This window comes from Lathyrus oleraceus, chromosome 2 (assembly GCF_024323335.1).
Source record: "Lathyrus oleraceus cultivar Zhongwan6 chromosome 2, CAAS_Psat_ZW6_1.0, whole genome shotgun sequence".
In the NCBI taxonomy this organism is placed as follows: Eukaryota; Viridiplantae; Streptophyta; class Magnoliopsida; order Fabales; family Fabaceae; genus Lathyrus; species Lathyrus oleraceus.
This window is the reverse complement of record NC_066580.1, coordinates 252,853,438-252,865,182: the sequence shown is the minus strand read 5'-3', so window position 1 is coordinate 252,865,182 and position 11,745 is coordinate 252,853,438.

Genomic DNA, 11,745 nt, shown 5'->3' with positions numbered 1-11,745 from the left:
ATATGTTCTGGGATCAGCAAGGATATCTGGTGAATATCCTAACTCCCAGGTGGAGGTCTTGAAGACTAAATCAGAAGATATATAGGCTCAAAATATGGAGATATATATGGAGAGAGTTTAGGAACTTGAAGACCTTGTTTGTAGCAGAATTTTTCTGCTGAAGTTGCAACAGCAAAGAACAAGTCTGCTGCAACTTTCTGAAGGCCCAAATCCAGTTGGGTGATTAGGTTATAAATAGCTGATTGTAATCTAGTTTTTGTAAGCCTCTTAGAATGAATTTTTAAGGGTGTGTGTAAGGTAAACCTCCCAATCTGTGGGAAGGTTACCATGTGTCTCTCAGTGGTAAACCTGAGAGTGTTTGTTACTCAAAGCCTGTAGGCAAGAGTAATTATGTTCTTGAATGAAGTTGTGAAGCAAGTTCAAGGTGTTTGCACATTACATTGTATTTGTAGTGATAGGAATGGAAACTGGAGGTTTCTATCTAGGAGTTCCTAGGTATAGATTGCATTGGGTAGGGATTAAGTGATGAGTTGTAAACGGGGGAGTTTAACTCTGAATTGATACTACTAATAGTGGATCTTCTTCCTGGCTTGGTAGCCCCCAGATGTAGGTCATGTTGGACTGAACTGGGTTAACAATTTCCTGTGTTTGTTTACCTACTGCATGTTATAATCATGTCTGCCATAATTCAGGTTGTGTTACAGTCTGCCAATCAAGTTAATAACAAACCTGATACATAGCCTTCTGTTGGAATGTCAATCAGAATGTTTTGACATTCATCAACAACAACACATACTGTTTAATAAGCTGATGAATTCAGTTCAGTATGTAGTGAAGTCTGGTTTTAAAAAGCATATCAGACCTGGCCAAAAGAGCAGTGTGAAATTGTCAAACTGGATGTCTTGACAGTTCTTCCAGTAAGCTGATACTGAAGTAGAGACTGGTTGGTCTTTTACAGTACAACAAATTTAGCAGTCTGTGTTCAGGAACTAAACAGACTGAGCATATGGTTTTGGGCTTGGATGTCAGACGGAATGTTGTGACATTCATTCCTGACAGCATACGCTATATTGTTGGATGGTTAGTTTTTCTGTTTCAGGATTTTTCTCAGGCTATTCTTCAGGAATCCACCAGCTGATCTAAAATCTAGGAAACTAACAACTAAGCTACAATTAATGAACCTAACAAATAATCTATTTGTTAGCTCCTTAATAAGTGGAGATTAGTTTAACTTGTTACAACCTTTAATCTAGGAAATACAAGTACATGACCAACAAACTGGAACAATGTAACAGATGATGTCCAAAACAGGATTGAGACATCGTGCTGATAACTGTGTAGGAAAACAACAGTAGTGAATGTTATGGTGCACATAACTAAGTGTTCCTCCATTCTAGGATGACTTAGAAGGAGAGGATGTGACACTGTGAAAGGGTGCACATTAGTACAGAGTGTAATAACTGTCTTGCTGTATTAGGTACAATGTTAGATCAGATGTCATGACTTTAAGTAGAACATCTGAATACTGACTACACCAGAATTTCAATTGGTATCAGAGCAGGCATCCTGTTCTGTCTCTGGATGAGATCCATGGGTGATACTTTCTGGTAGCTGGCAAGGAGTTATGTTAGTACTGATGCTGGAACCTGTGTAAGGTTCTGTAATTCCCTGAATGGTCCCTTGAAGTAGGTGGATGGACTGTTCATGACAGGAATGGTGTGTACCTGTCTCTGGAGGTTGGCAATAGGCCTGTGTGTGGGACAGCTGTGCCAGTACTAAATCACATTCAAACCTGGTATGGTCTTGGAGGCCAATCTGGTGAAGTGTGTGGTCATAGGTTGAGTTGTATTATGACTTCCGCTGCATAATACCTGGCAAAACTCAAACTCTGATGTAGTTTCCCCTCATGTGGATGAAAGGCTGCTGTGTCCAAGATCACATCATAATCTACTGAAGATGTCAAAGATACGTGAGTCTCCTCAAGTCCACTCGTCATGACGTTCTCACTTCAGGATGGTAAGAGTCACTTAATCACTGATTCTCTTACTCTCTTGAGTAGTGTATATGAAGACCTTGAAGACCTGCAAGGAAGGTGTTCCAAGGAGGTGGAACCAATGTTCTATGTGATGTTAGAACATGTTGTTCAACAAGTATGCAGCTACTGGTTGAAGAGCAGATGTTTTAGGGTTCAAACAAAGGGATAATTCTGTTTGGAACCTACTCCTGACCTGGAAGAGGAGACATCTGTGTGTGCTAAGTTGACAAACGCAGGGTCAACTGGGTGTGTGCTCAAGAAGGTCATCCCTAGAAGTTGAGCTGGTTGAGATGTGACATTGTGCAATCTCCTGCTGTTTGGCATACCCCTGCAGGTTGATCAGGTTGAAGAGCAGATGTTTTATGGTCAGCTGAAGTCTGATTGGTCTGATTGGAGGAGTTAGTTGCCACTGGTAGGGATAGTGTCTGTCATGTTGAGACATATGTGTACAATGCATGGATATTGGTGTGGAGTATCCATGATTGTTAAGTTGAGGGGGAGTCTTGGTTAACCTCCTCAAGTCTGGTCAGCCTAGGGTCTGGTTGGCTGTTGACCTGTGTCACATGGGTTCTGGTGGTTGTGTGACACATTTGCAAGGAAGAATTCATCTCTCTCATTCCTAAGGGTGAATTTAATCTGGGAAGACCTTCAAAATTGTCTAGGTGCTTGCAAGCAGAAGATGTTGACACAAGAAGAGTATTTTCAAAGTATTCTTATGGTGGAAGTATCTGAAGGGATGATTGGGAAAGGATTTAAGATCAATGTCTACTTGTGCCAAGTGCAAGTGTTTAATTGATTATCCTTGGAGCTCAAGATAACTGATGTTCTTAAAGATGTTGGAACATCACTTCTTCAAGACCCTGTGCAGAATCACAGGAAGGACAGTACATTGGCTTATGATCTATCTCTTTGGTGGCAGCAAAAGCATATGATCTCTGAAAAGGTTTCCTGGCAAGAAACATGTTCAGCCTTGGTATGTACAAGAAGAAGAAGACATCATAGTCTTGATGGTGGTTACTTGGATCAGTTTATTTCTGATATAGGTAAGGAAGTGCATTAGCTTATGCACACTGTGAAGTCAAGAACAAGTGGCAGCAGTCTTGACATCATGGAAACAACCTTGCCTTAGGATGTGGAATCCTTGGTAAAGCTGAAGGGTTAGTGTCTAACTGGTCCTTCTGAAGACTCATACATCAGAGTGTCGGATGTCTTTGGAGAAGAAGCAGGGATTCATCAAGGTGTGAGCTTGGATGACTTAACTGCAAACCTGCAGGATGGAGGTTGTTTACTCAAACTTGGTTCCACAATCAAGTCTATGAGAACATTGGACTCTTGTTCTGTGAAGGGAGGAAGTTCTTTCAAGTGGCAGAAGAAGGAGCTGAATTCAACAGCTGGATGTCAAAACACAATGTTGTGACAGTTGGTTCAACATCAGATTCTTAGTTGGTGAAGTGGCACATCAACTTGAGATAGAAAGGTCTACAGGGTTGTAGATTGGATACTTCAAAAGCTTGAAGTTCTAGTCTCACTTGAAAGGTCAGAATATCTTTGGGAGAAGTCTGATAAATTTGGGGAGGTCAAAAAGCAGCATTTGACCTTTTCATATGAGGATTCATGAAGGAGGTAATCAACCAGTGGCATTTGGTCTATCTCAGAAGTGAGTTCGAAGAATCAAGGTAATCAACATAAGGCAGCTGATTATTCTTGAGGAAAGTCTGAGACAAATTACTTTTGAACAGAAAAGTATTAAGTTAAAGACAAAAGGAGGAGTTCTCTATTCATCTCTTGGAGCTTGTGGTAGGAGTTCTGAGCTATCTATGGAAGACTGTCTCTGGGAGTGGGATGAGAGTGTATATCCCAATATATGAATGGGTTCCTCTGGCCCAAGCTGGGGACTCAGTAATATCTGAAGTCTATCAGATAGTGCTCCTTGTGATGCTGTGAAGGATGTCCCAGCTGATGTTAAAACATCTGGTGAAGTGATCTTCTGGTCTGGTTAGAATAGAGAGTGACACAGAGTGTGGATGTGTTCAGCCAAGAGGGTTGGACAGAGGGTGCGCCCTTGAAGACATGAAGATGCGTCTTATGTTTTCCTTTCATCAAGTGGTCTGGAATCTCTTTGAATCAGGAAGTATGTGAAGGTCCAACCTTGGGGTGTTGGATATGATCATGTGTGACCTCCAAGAGAGTAGGTTGTCCATGACAGGGGGAGTGCGTCCGTGTGCTGCAAGTAATCACCAAGCTTGTGGTCTATGTGCTCTCAGATAACAGGGTATGGCAACCTGGCAGTTATCAGGATGCTGTGATGTGCAGCAAGGCTGAGTGAGCAGAAGAATGTCTGACCGGATGTCATGACATTGCCCTGGACAGTGCTGTTAATTCCTTCTGAATCTTAAAGTCATTAGGAATTATGAGGGTGATGTGGCCTAGTCTGATAAACCAGAATAAGCCTGATGGCTACAGCTGTGTGGTACAGGGGGAGTAACCATCAACTGAAGTGTGAAAAGTTGGCTGTAGCAGTGCTAGGTGTCAAGCCTCTACTGGAGGAATGACAGAGGTCTTGGGAAATGTTGAAGACTGGCTGAATGCAGGAATGTTAAGACATCGAGTGCAACGTGTCTGACTGCATATATGGAATGGTCTCCATGCACTGGAACGGCTGTTTTGGAAAAGAAACAGTCAAGAGCTATAAAAGGCATTCAAAGATAGTCTGAGATTTTGTTGGTGATTCTCTGACTGTTTCTCAGCAAAAATAAATGCATCTTGACCAAGCATTTATTTCTACCGGATATTCCTAAGCACAGGCTGGACTATTTAAAGGATGCAAGAGCCCCCCCCCTTCTCCCCACATCAGATACACTCCAATCTCAGAATCATGGGGTATGTTAAGGTCTGGGCAAGCTGCGCCTGGATCTGGTTTTGTGAAGGGTGCCTTTACAAATGTTTAGCTAAAAAGGGGGAGAGAAAGAAACGTCCTGTCCTGGGGTCGAGAAGCAAACAGATCACTGTGGTAACAAAAAGAAAGTTGGGGTTGGGGTTAGACACAAAATTCACCAACTGAATTACCACTTGTGTCTTGTGATCTGAGTTAAGAGAACAGTTGTGCCCTGTGATCTGAGTTACATTGTCTATGTACTCAGCATTACATACTCTTCAGGAAGCTCTCCTGTTGAAGGGAAGGGTTCTGGAACAACTGAGCCTTGTTTCTCTACCTCCTCATGTACACCAACATTGGTGTTTGTGGTGGTGGAGCCAATGACGGAGATGAAGAGCATTCCCAAATTGGGATGCTTAGTCCGGTGTATTGTTTATTTGTTTTAGCTAAAATTTGCCAAAGGGGGAGATTGTTGATTCCTTAGGATTGACAGTAATTTTAGAAAACAAATAATGTAATCATCTCTGTTGTTTTAATATGTTGGGTTGAAGAAATTCAACATCTGGACCAACATGTCATGTACGATGTCACGACATCAGGTCTGTGACATCGCACATGTGTAGGAAACTGAATTAATTAATTCAGTATATGTTCTGGGATCAGCAAGGATATCTGGTGAATATCCTAACTCCCAGGTGGAGGTCTTGAAGACTAAATCAGAAGATATATAGGCTCAAAATATGGAGATATATATGGAGAGAGTTTAGGAACTTGAAGACCTTGTTTGTAGCAGAATTTTTCTGCTGAAGTTGCAACAGCAAAGAACAAGTCTGCTGCAACTTTCTGAAGGCCCAAATCCAGTTGGGTGATTAGGTTATAAATAGCTGATTGTAATCTAGTTTTTGTAAGCCTCTTAGAATGAATTTTTAAGGGTGTGTGTAAGGTAAACCTCCCAATCTGTGGGAAGGTTACCATGTGTCTCTCAGTGGTAAACCTGAGAGTGTTTGTTACTCAAAGCCTGTAGGCAAGAGTAATTATGTTCTTGAATGAAGTTGTGAAGCAAGTTCAAGGTGTTTGCACATTACATTGTATTTGTAGTGATAGGAATGGAAACTGGAGGTTTCTATCTAGGAGTTCCTAGGTATAGATTGCATTGGGTAGGGATTAAGTGATGAGTTGTAAACGGGGGAGTTTAACTCTGAATTGATACTACTAATAGTGGATCTTCTTCCTGGCTTGGTAGCCCCCAGATGTAGGTCATGTTGGACTGAACTGGGTTAACAATTTCCTGTGTTTGTTTACCTACTGCATGTTATAATCATGTCTGCCATAATTTAGGTTGTGTTACAGTCTGCCAATCAAGTTAATAACAAACCTGATACATAGCCTTCTGTTGGAATGTCAATCAGAATGTTTTGACATTCATCAACAACAGCACATACTGTTTAATAAGTTGATGAATTCAGTTCAGTATGTAGTGAAGTCTGGTTTTAAAAAGCATATCAGACCTGGCCAAAAGAGCAGTGTGAAATTGTCAAACTGGATGTCTTGACAGTTCTTCCAGTAAGCTGATACTGAAGTAGAGACTGGTTGGTCTTTTACAGTACAACAAATTTAGCAGTCTGTGTTCAGGAACTAAACAGACTGAGCATATGGTTCTGGGCTTGGATGTCAGACGGAATGTTGTGACATTCATTCCTGACAGCATACGCTATATTGTTGGATGGTTAGTTTTTCTGTTTCAGGATTTTTCTCAGGCTATTCTTCAGGAATCCACCAGCTGATCTAAAATCTAGGAAACTAACAACTAAGCTACAATTAATGAACCTAACAAATAATCTATTTGTTAGCTTCTTAATAAGTGGAGATTAGTTTAACTTGTTACAACCTTTAATCTAGGAAATACAAGTACATGACCAACAAACTGGAACAATGTAACAGATGATGTCCAAAACAGGATTGAGACATCGTGCTGATAACTGTGTAGGAAAACAACAGTAGTGAATGTTATGGTGCACATAACTAAGTGTTCCTCCATTCTAGGATGACTTAGAAGGAGAGGATGTGACACTGTGAAAGGGTGCACATTAGTACAGAGTGTAATAACTGTCTTGCTGTATTAGGTACAATGTTAGATCAGATGTCATGACTTTAAGTAGAACATCTGAATACTGACTACACCAGAATTTCAACTGGGAATAGGCAAAGTGAAAACTTCAACTGTAGGACATAACACTCTGCACAGGGGAAATCTTCCAGGAGTAAATAATCCTGACATAAAGAAGATGCAGAAAAATCTGTCGGGGAGTTTCCATCAACTCTCCCGGGGACAGGTGGCTAAAGTAACAATAAGATTCGCCGGAGAAGAAGCTCTACTGGGGGAAGCTTATCGAGGAATGATGTAAAACTTCGTGGGGAACAACCACCAACCAAATGTTCATCAATCAAAACACTCCCTTCTATCTGCCGGAGAGGAAACTTTGCAAAGGGGAAAACAATAGCATTTTGCTCCACTAGGGAAGGAAATAAACATCTTCACCACCAGCTCTTAATGCTAGAAGAAATCTTCAAACTCGGAGGAGATACAAACATCAAACTCTGATATGGCAACCCTACTGGGGACAAGCTGTAAATGCTCTTGAGGAAACTACCCTGGCTGGGGAAATTGGAAATGAATCCTTCGTTCACAAATGACATGCCGGGGATGCCTCTTTTCAAAATAAATGAAAAGGAAAACAAGCCCTTCATCAACTGCACTAGGCAACTTCCTGCTGAGGAGACAAATATCTGGAAAGATAACTCTACAGGGAACACATGCTTACTCAGTTGGAGATTCTTACTCAGTGCTGGGGAAAGACAATCTTCCTCGTGAGTAGACAGTTGGGATAGTGAGGCAAGGAATATTTTCAACTCAAAGCATATCAACTTTTATCAATCTATAAGGGATTTTAGGCCAGTCCACACAAGGGATGACAACCTTACAAATGATAAAACATAAATGCTAGTGCTTGATATAGAGGAATACACATCTCTAAAATATCGAGGCGAAAATTCGGGAATGTATTGGATGGACATCCGAAAATCCTGCTAGGGGAAATAATCTACTGTCATCAAGGAGGACTTTTCATACCAGACTCCCTGGGAAGCTGATGATGTATCACTCTTTCAGCGCTCGCTGGGGAGACAGCTTGAAAACTGATGGAGAGGATATAAAAATGCCAGAATATGAACAAATGTCTTACCCTTTGTTGATAGTACTATCCTTGGGAAAGCACTGAGGACATCCTACTTATCCTTCCAGTCATTGTGAATGTTCACTTTCTTTAAAACAATTTATTTATGAAAACCTTATTTGTTTAAAACAATGATATTCATCAATTAAAACATGCAAACATTCGTTAAATAGAAACAAATAAGAGTGCAAAGAATTGGACAAAGGCTCAAATTTATTTAAGAGAATGGTAGTCCGCAAATGGCGAGACTCCATGGATCTTTACAAATTTGAAATTGGTGATATACATGGAAAAAGGGCTACATTGAACATAATGACCGTTTCTCCACCAACTCTGAATCCACTGTATTCGAAACTTCATTTGATGATGACTGAGCGAGAATCTTTGATAGACGACAGTTGTAGGACAAAGTCGTGTCAGGATGCAGTTACTTGCCAAATCCCTAATTTTTGCCTAGATTGCCCCAGGGTGAGGTACTCAATCTAGCGGGATATATATATTCATTCATTTTTTTCATGTCTCTAACTTTTTCCTGGACCGCCCTTTCGGGTTTTCAATCCACCGAGACGCTCATTTTTTGCCTAAGCCGCCCTTTTAGGTTTTCAATCCACCGAGACGCTCATTTTTTGCCTAAGTCGCCCTTTCGGGTTTTCAACTTAGCGAGCCATTCTGTTTTTATTTTTAGACAAAGTATTTCTTGACTGCATCTGAATTCACAGGACGAATGAAATCCTCCCCATCCATAGTTGTGAGCAACAAAGCACCGCCTGAAAAGGCTCTCTTAACAACATATGGACCTTCATAGTTTGGAGTCCACTTGCCCCTGGAATCGGACGTGAAAGACAAGATTTTCTTGAGTACGAGGTCTCCTTCTCGGAACACACGAGGCTTGACCTTCTTATCAAAGGCTTTCTTCATCCTTTGTTGATACAACTGACCATGGCACATGGCAGTTAATCTCTTCTCTTCAATCAAATTCAGCTGGTCATAACGACTCTAAACCCATTCAGCCTCAGTCAACTCGGCTTCCATCAAGACTCTCCTTGATGGGATCTCAACCTCTACGGGGAGCACAATGTTAATACCTTAGGATTGGCATTAATTTTGTAAAACAAATAATGTAATCACCTCTGTTGTTTTAATATGTTGGGTTGAAGAAGTTCAACATCTGGACCAACATGTCATGTACGATGTCACGACATCGTGACTGTGACATCACACATGTGTAGAAAACTGAATTAGTTAATTCAGGCATATATTCTGGGATTAGTGAGGATATTTGGTGAATATCCTAACTTCCTTGTGGAGGTCTTAAAGACTCAATCAGAATATACAGGTTCTAAATATGGAGATATATATGAAGATATTTTAGGAACTAAAAGACTGAAGACCTTGATTGTAGCAGAAGTTTTCTGCTGACTTTGTAACAGCAAAGAAGAAGTTTGCTGCGATTTCTGAAGGCCCAAATCCAGTTGGGTGCTTAGGTTATAAATAGCATATTGTAACCTAGGTTTTAAAGTGCCTCAAACAATGTAAAATTAGGGGTGTGTGTGAGGTAAACCTCCCAACCTATGGGAAGGTTACCATGTGGTTCTCAGTGCTCAAAGCTGAGATTATTTGTAACTCAAAGCATGTAGGTAAGAGGAGTTATGGTCTTGAACGAAACTGTGAAGCAAGTTCAATTTGTTTAGCATTACTTTGAAATTGTAGTGATAGGAATGGAAACTGGTGGTTTCTATCTAGGAGTTCCTAGGTATAGATTTCATTGGGTAGGGATTAAGTGAAGAGTTGTAAACGGGGGAGTTTAACTCTGAATTAATACTACTGATATTGGATCTTCTTCCTGGCTTGGTATGCCCCCAAAGTAGGTGATGTTGCACTGAACTGGGTTAACAATTTCCTGTGTTTGTTTTTCCTTATGCACATTATAATCATGTCTGTTATAACTCAGCATGCATTTCAGTCTGTTCATCAAGAGAATAACAGACCTGGTACATAGCATACTGTTTGAATGTCAATCAGGAAGTTTTGACATTCATCATTGGCTGCATATACTGAATAATAGGCAGGTTGGTTTTTCTGCTTCAGTTCAGTAGTTATTTCAGTCTGTTCTTCAGGAGGATAACAGACCTGGCATAAGGCTCATTGTGAAAATGTCAAACTGGATGTCTTGACATTTATTACTGTAAACTGATACTGAAGTACAGACAGGTTGGTCTTTTACAGTACAGCATTTTCTATAGTCTGTTATCAAGAGAATAACAGACTTAGCATATGGTCTATGATCTGGACGTCAAACTGAATGTTGTGGCATTCATTCCTGACAGCATATGTTATATTGTAGGTTAGTTGGTTTTTCTGTTTCAGCAGTTTTCTCAAGCTATTCTTTAGGAATCCAACAGCTGAGCTAAAATCTAGGAAACTAACAACTGAGCTACAATTAATGAACCTAACTAATAGCCTATTTGTTAGCACTCTAATATGTGGAAATTAGGTTAACTTGCTTGACCTTAATTTCAGGAAATACAAGTACAAGGCCAGCAAATTGTAATACTATAACAGGTGATGTTCAAATTACTATTGAGACATCATGCTGATAACCGTGCAGGCTCAACAGAAGTTAGTGCTATGGTTGATCTCTGCTGAGTCTTTGTACCAGATGGACAGAACTGGGTGTTCTTCCATTCTATGGTAATGTAGTAGCAGATGTCGTGACATCTGTGAATGTGTGCACATTAGTACCAGGTGTTAATTGTATAGCTATCTTGCTGTATTAGTAACAATGTTGGATTAGATGTCATGACTTGGAGTAGAACATCAAAACTCTGACTACACCAGAATTTCAATTGGTATCAGAGCAGGCATCCTGTTCTGTTTCTAGATGAGATCCATGGGTGATACTTTCTGGTATCTTGCAAGGAGTTATATTAGTACTGATGTTGGAACCTGTGGAAGGTTCTGTGATTTCCTTGAATGGTCCCTTGAAGTAGTAGGATGGACTATTCATGACAGGAACTGTGGGTACCTGTCTCTGGAGGTTATCAATTGGCCTTTGTGTGGGACAGCTGTGCTAGTATTGAATCATATTCAAACTTGGTATGTACTTGGAGGCTGATCTGGTGAAGTGTGTGTTCATAGGTTGAGTTGTATTATGATTTCCGCTGCATAATACATGGCAAAACTCAAACTCTGATGTAGCTTCCCCTCATGTGGACGAAAGGTTGCTGTATTCAAGATTTCATCATAATCTACTGAAGATGTCAAAGATACTTGAGTCTCCTCAAGTCCACTCATCATGGTAAGAATCACCTGATCACTGATTCTTTTACTCTCTTGGGTAGTGTATATGAAGACCTTGAAGACTTTCAAGGAGGGTTTGTTCCAAGGAGGTGGAACTAATGTTATATGTGATGTTAGAACATGATGTTCAACAAGTATGCAACTGCTGGTTGAAGAGCAGATGTTTTTAGGTGTCAAATAAAGGGATACTTTTGTTTGGAACCTACTCCTGACCTGGAAGAGGATACATCTGTGTGTGCTAAGTTGACAAGGGTAGGGTCAACTGTGTGTGTGCTCAAGAAGGTCACCTTTAGAAGTCTGAT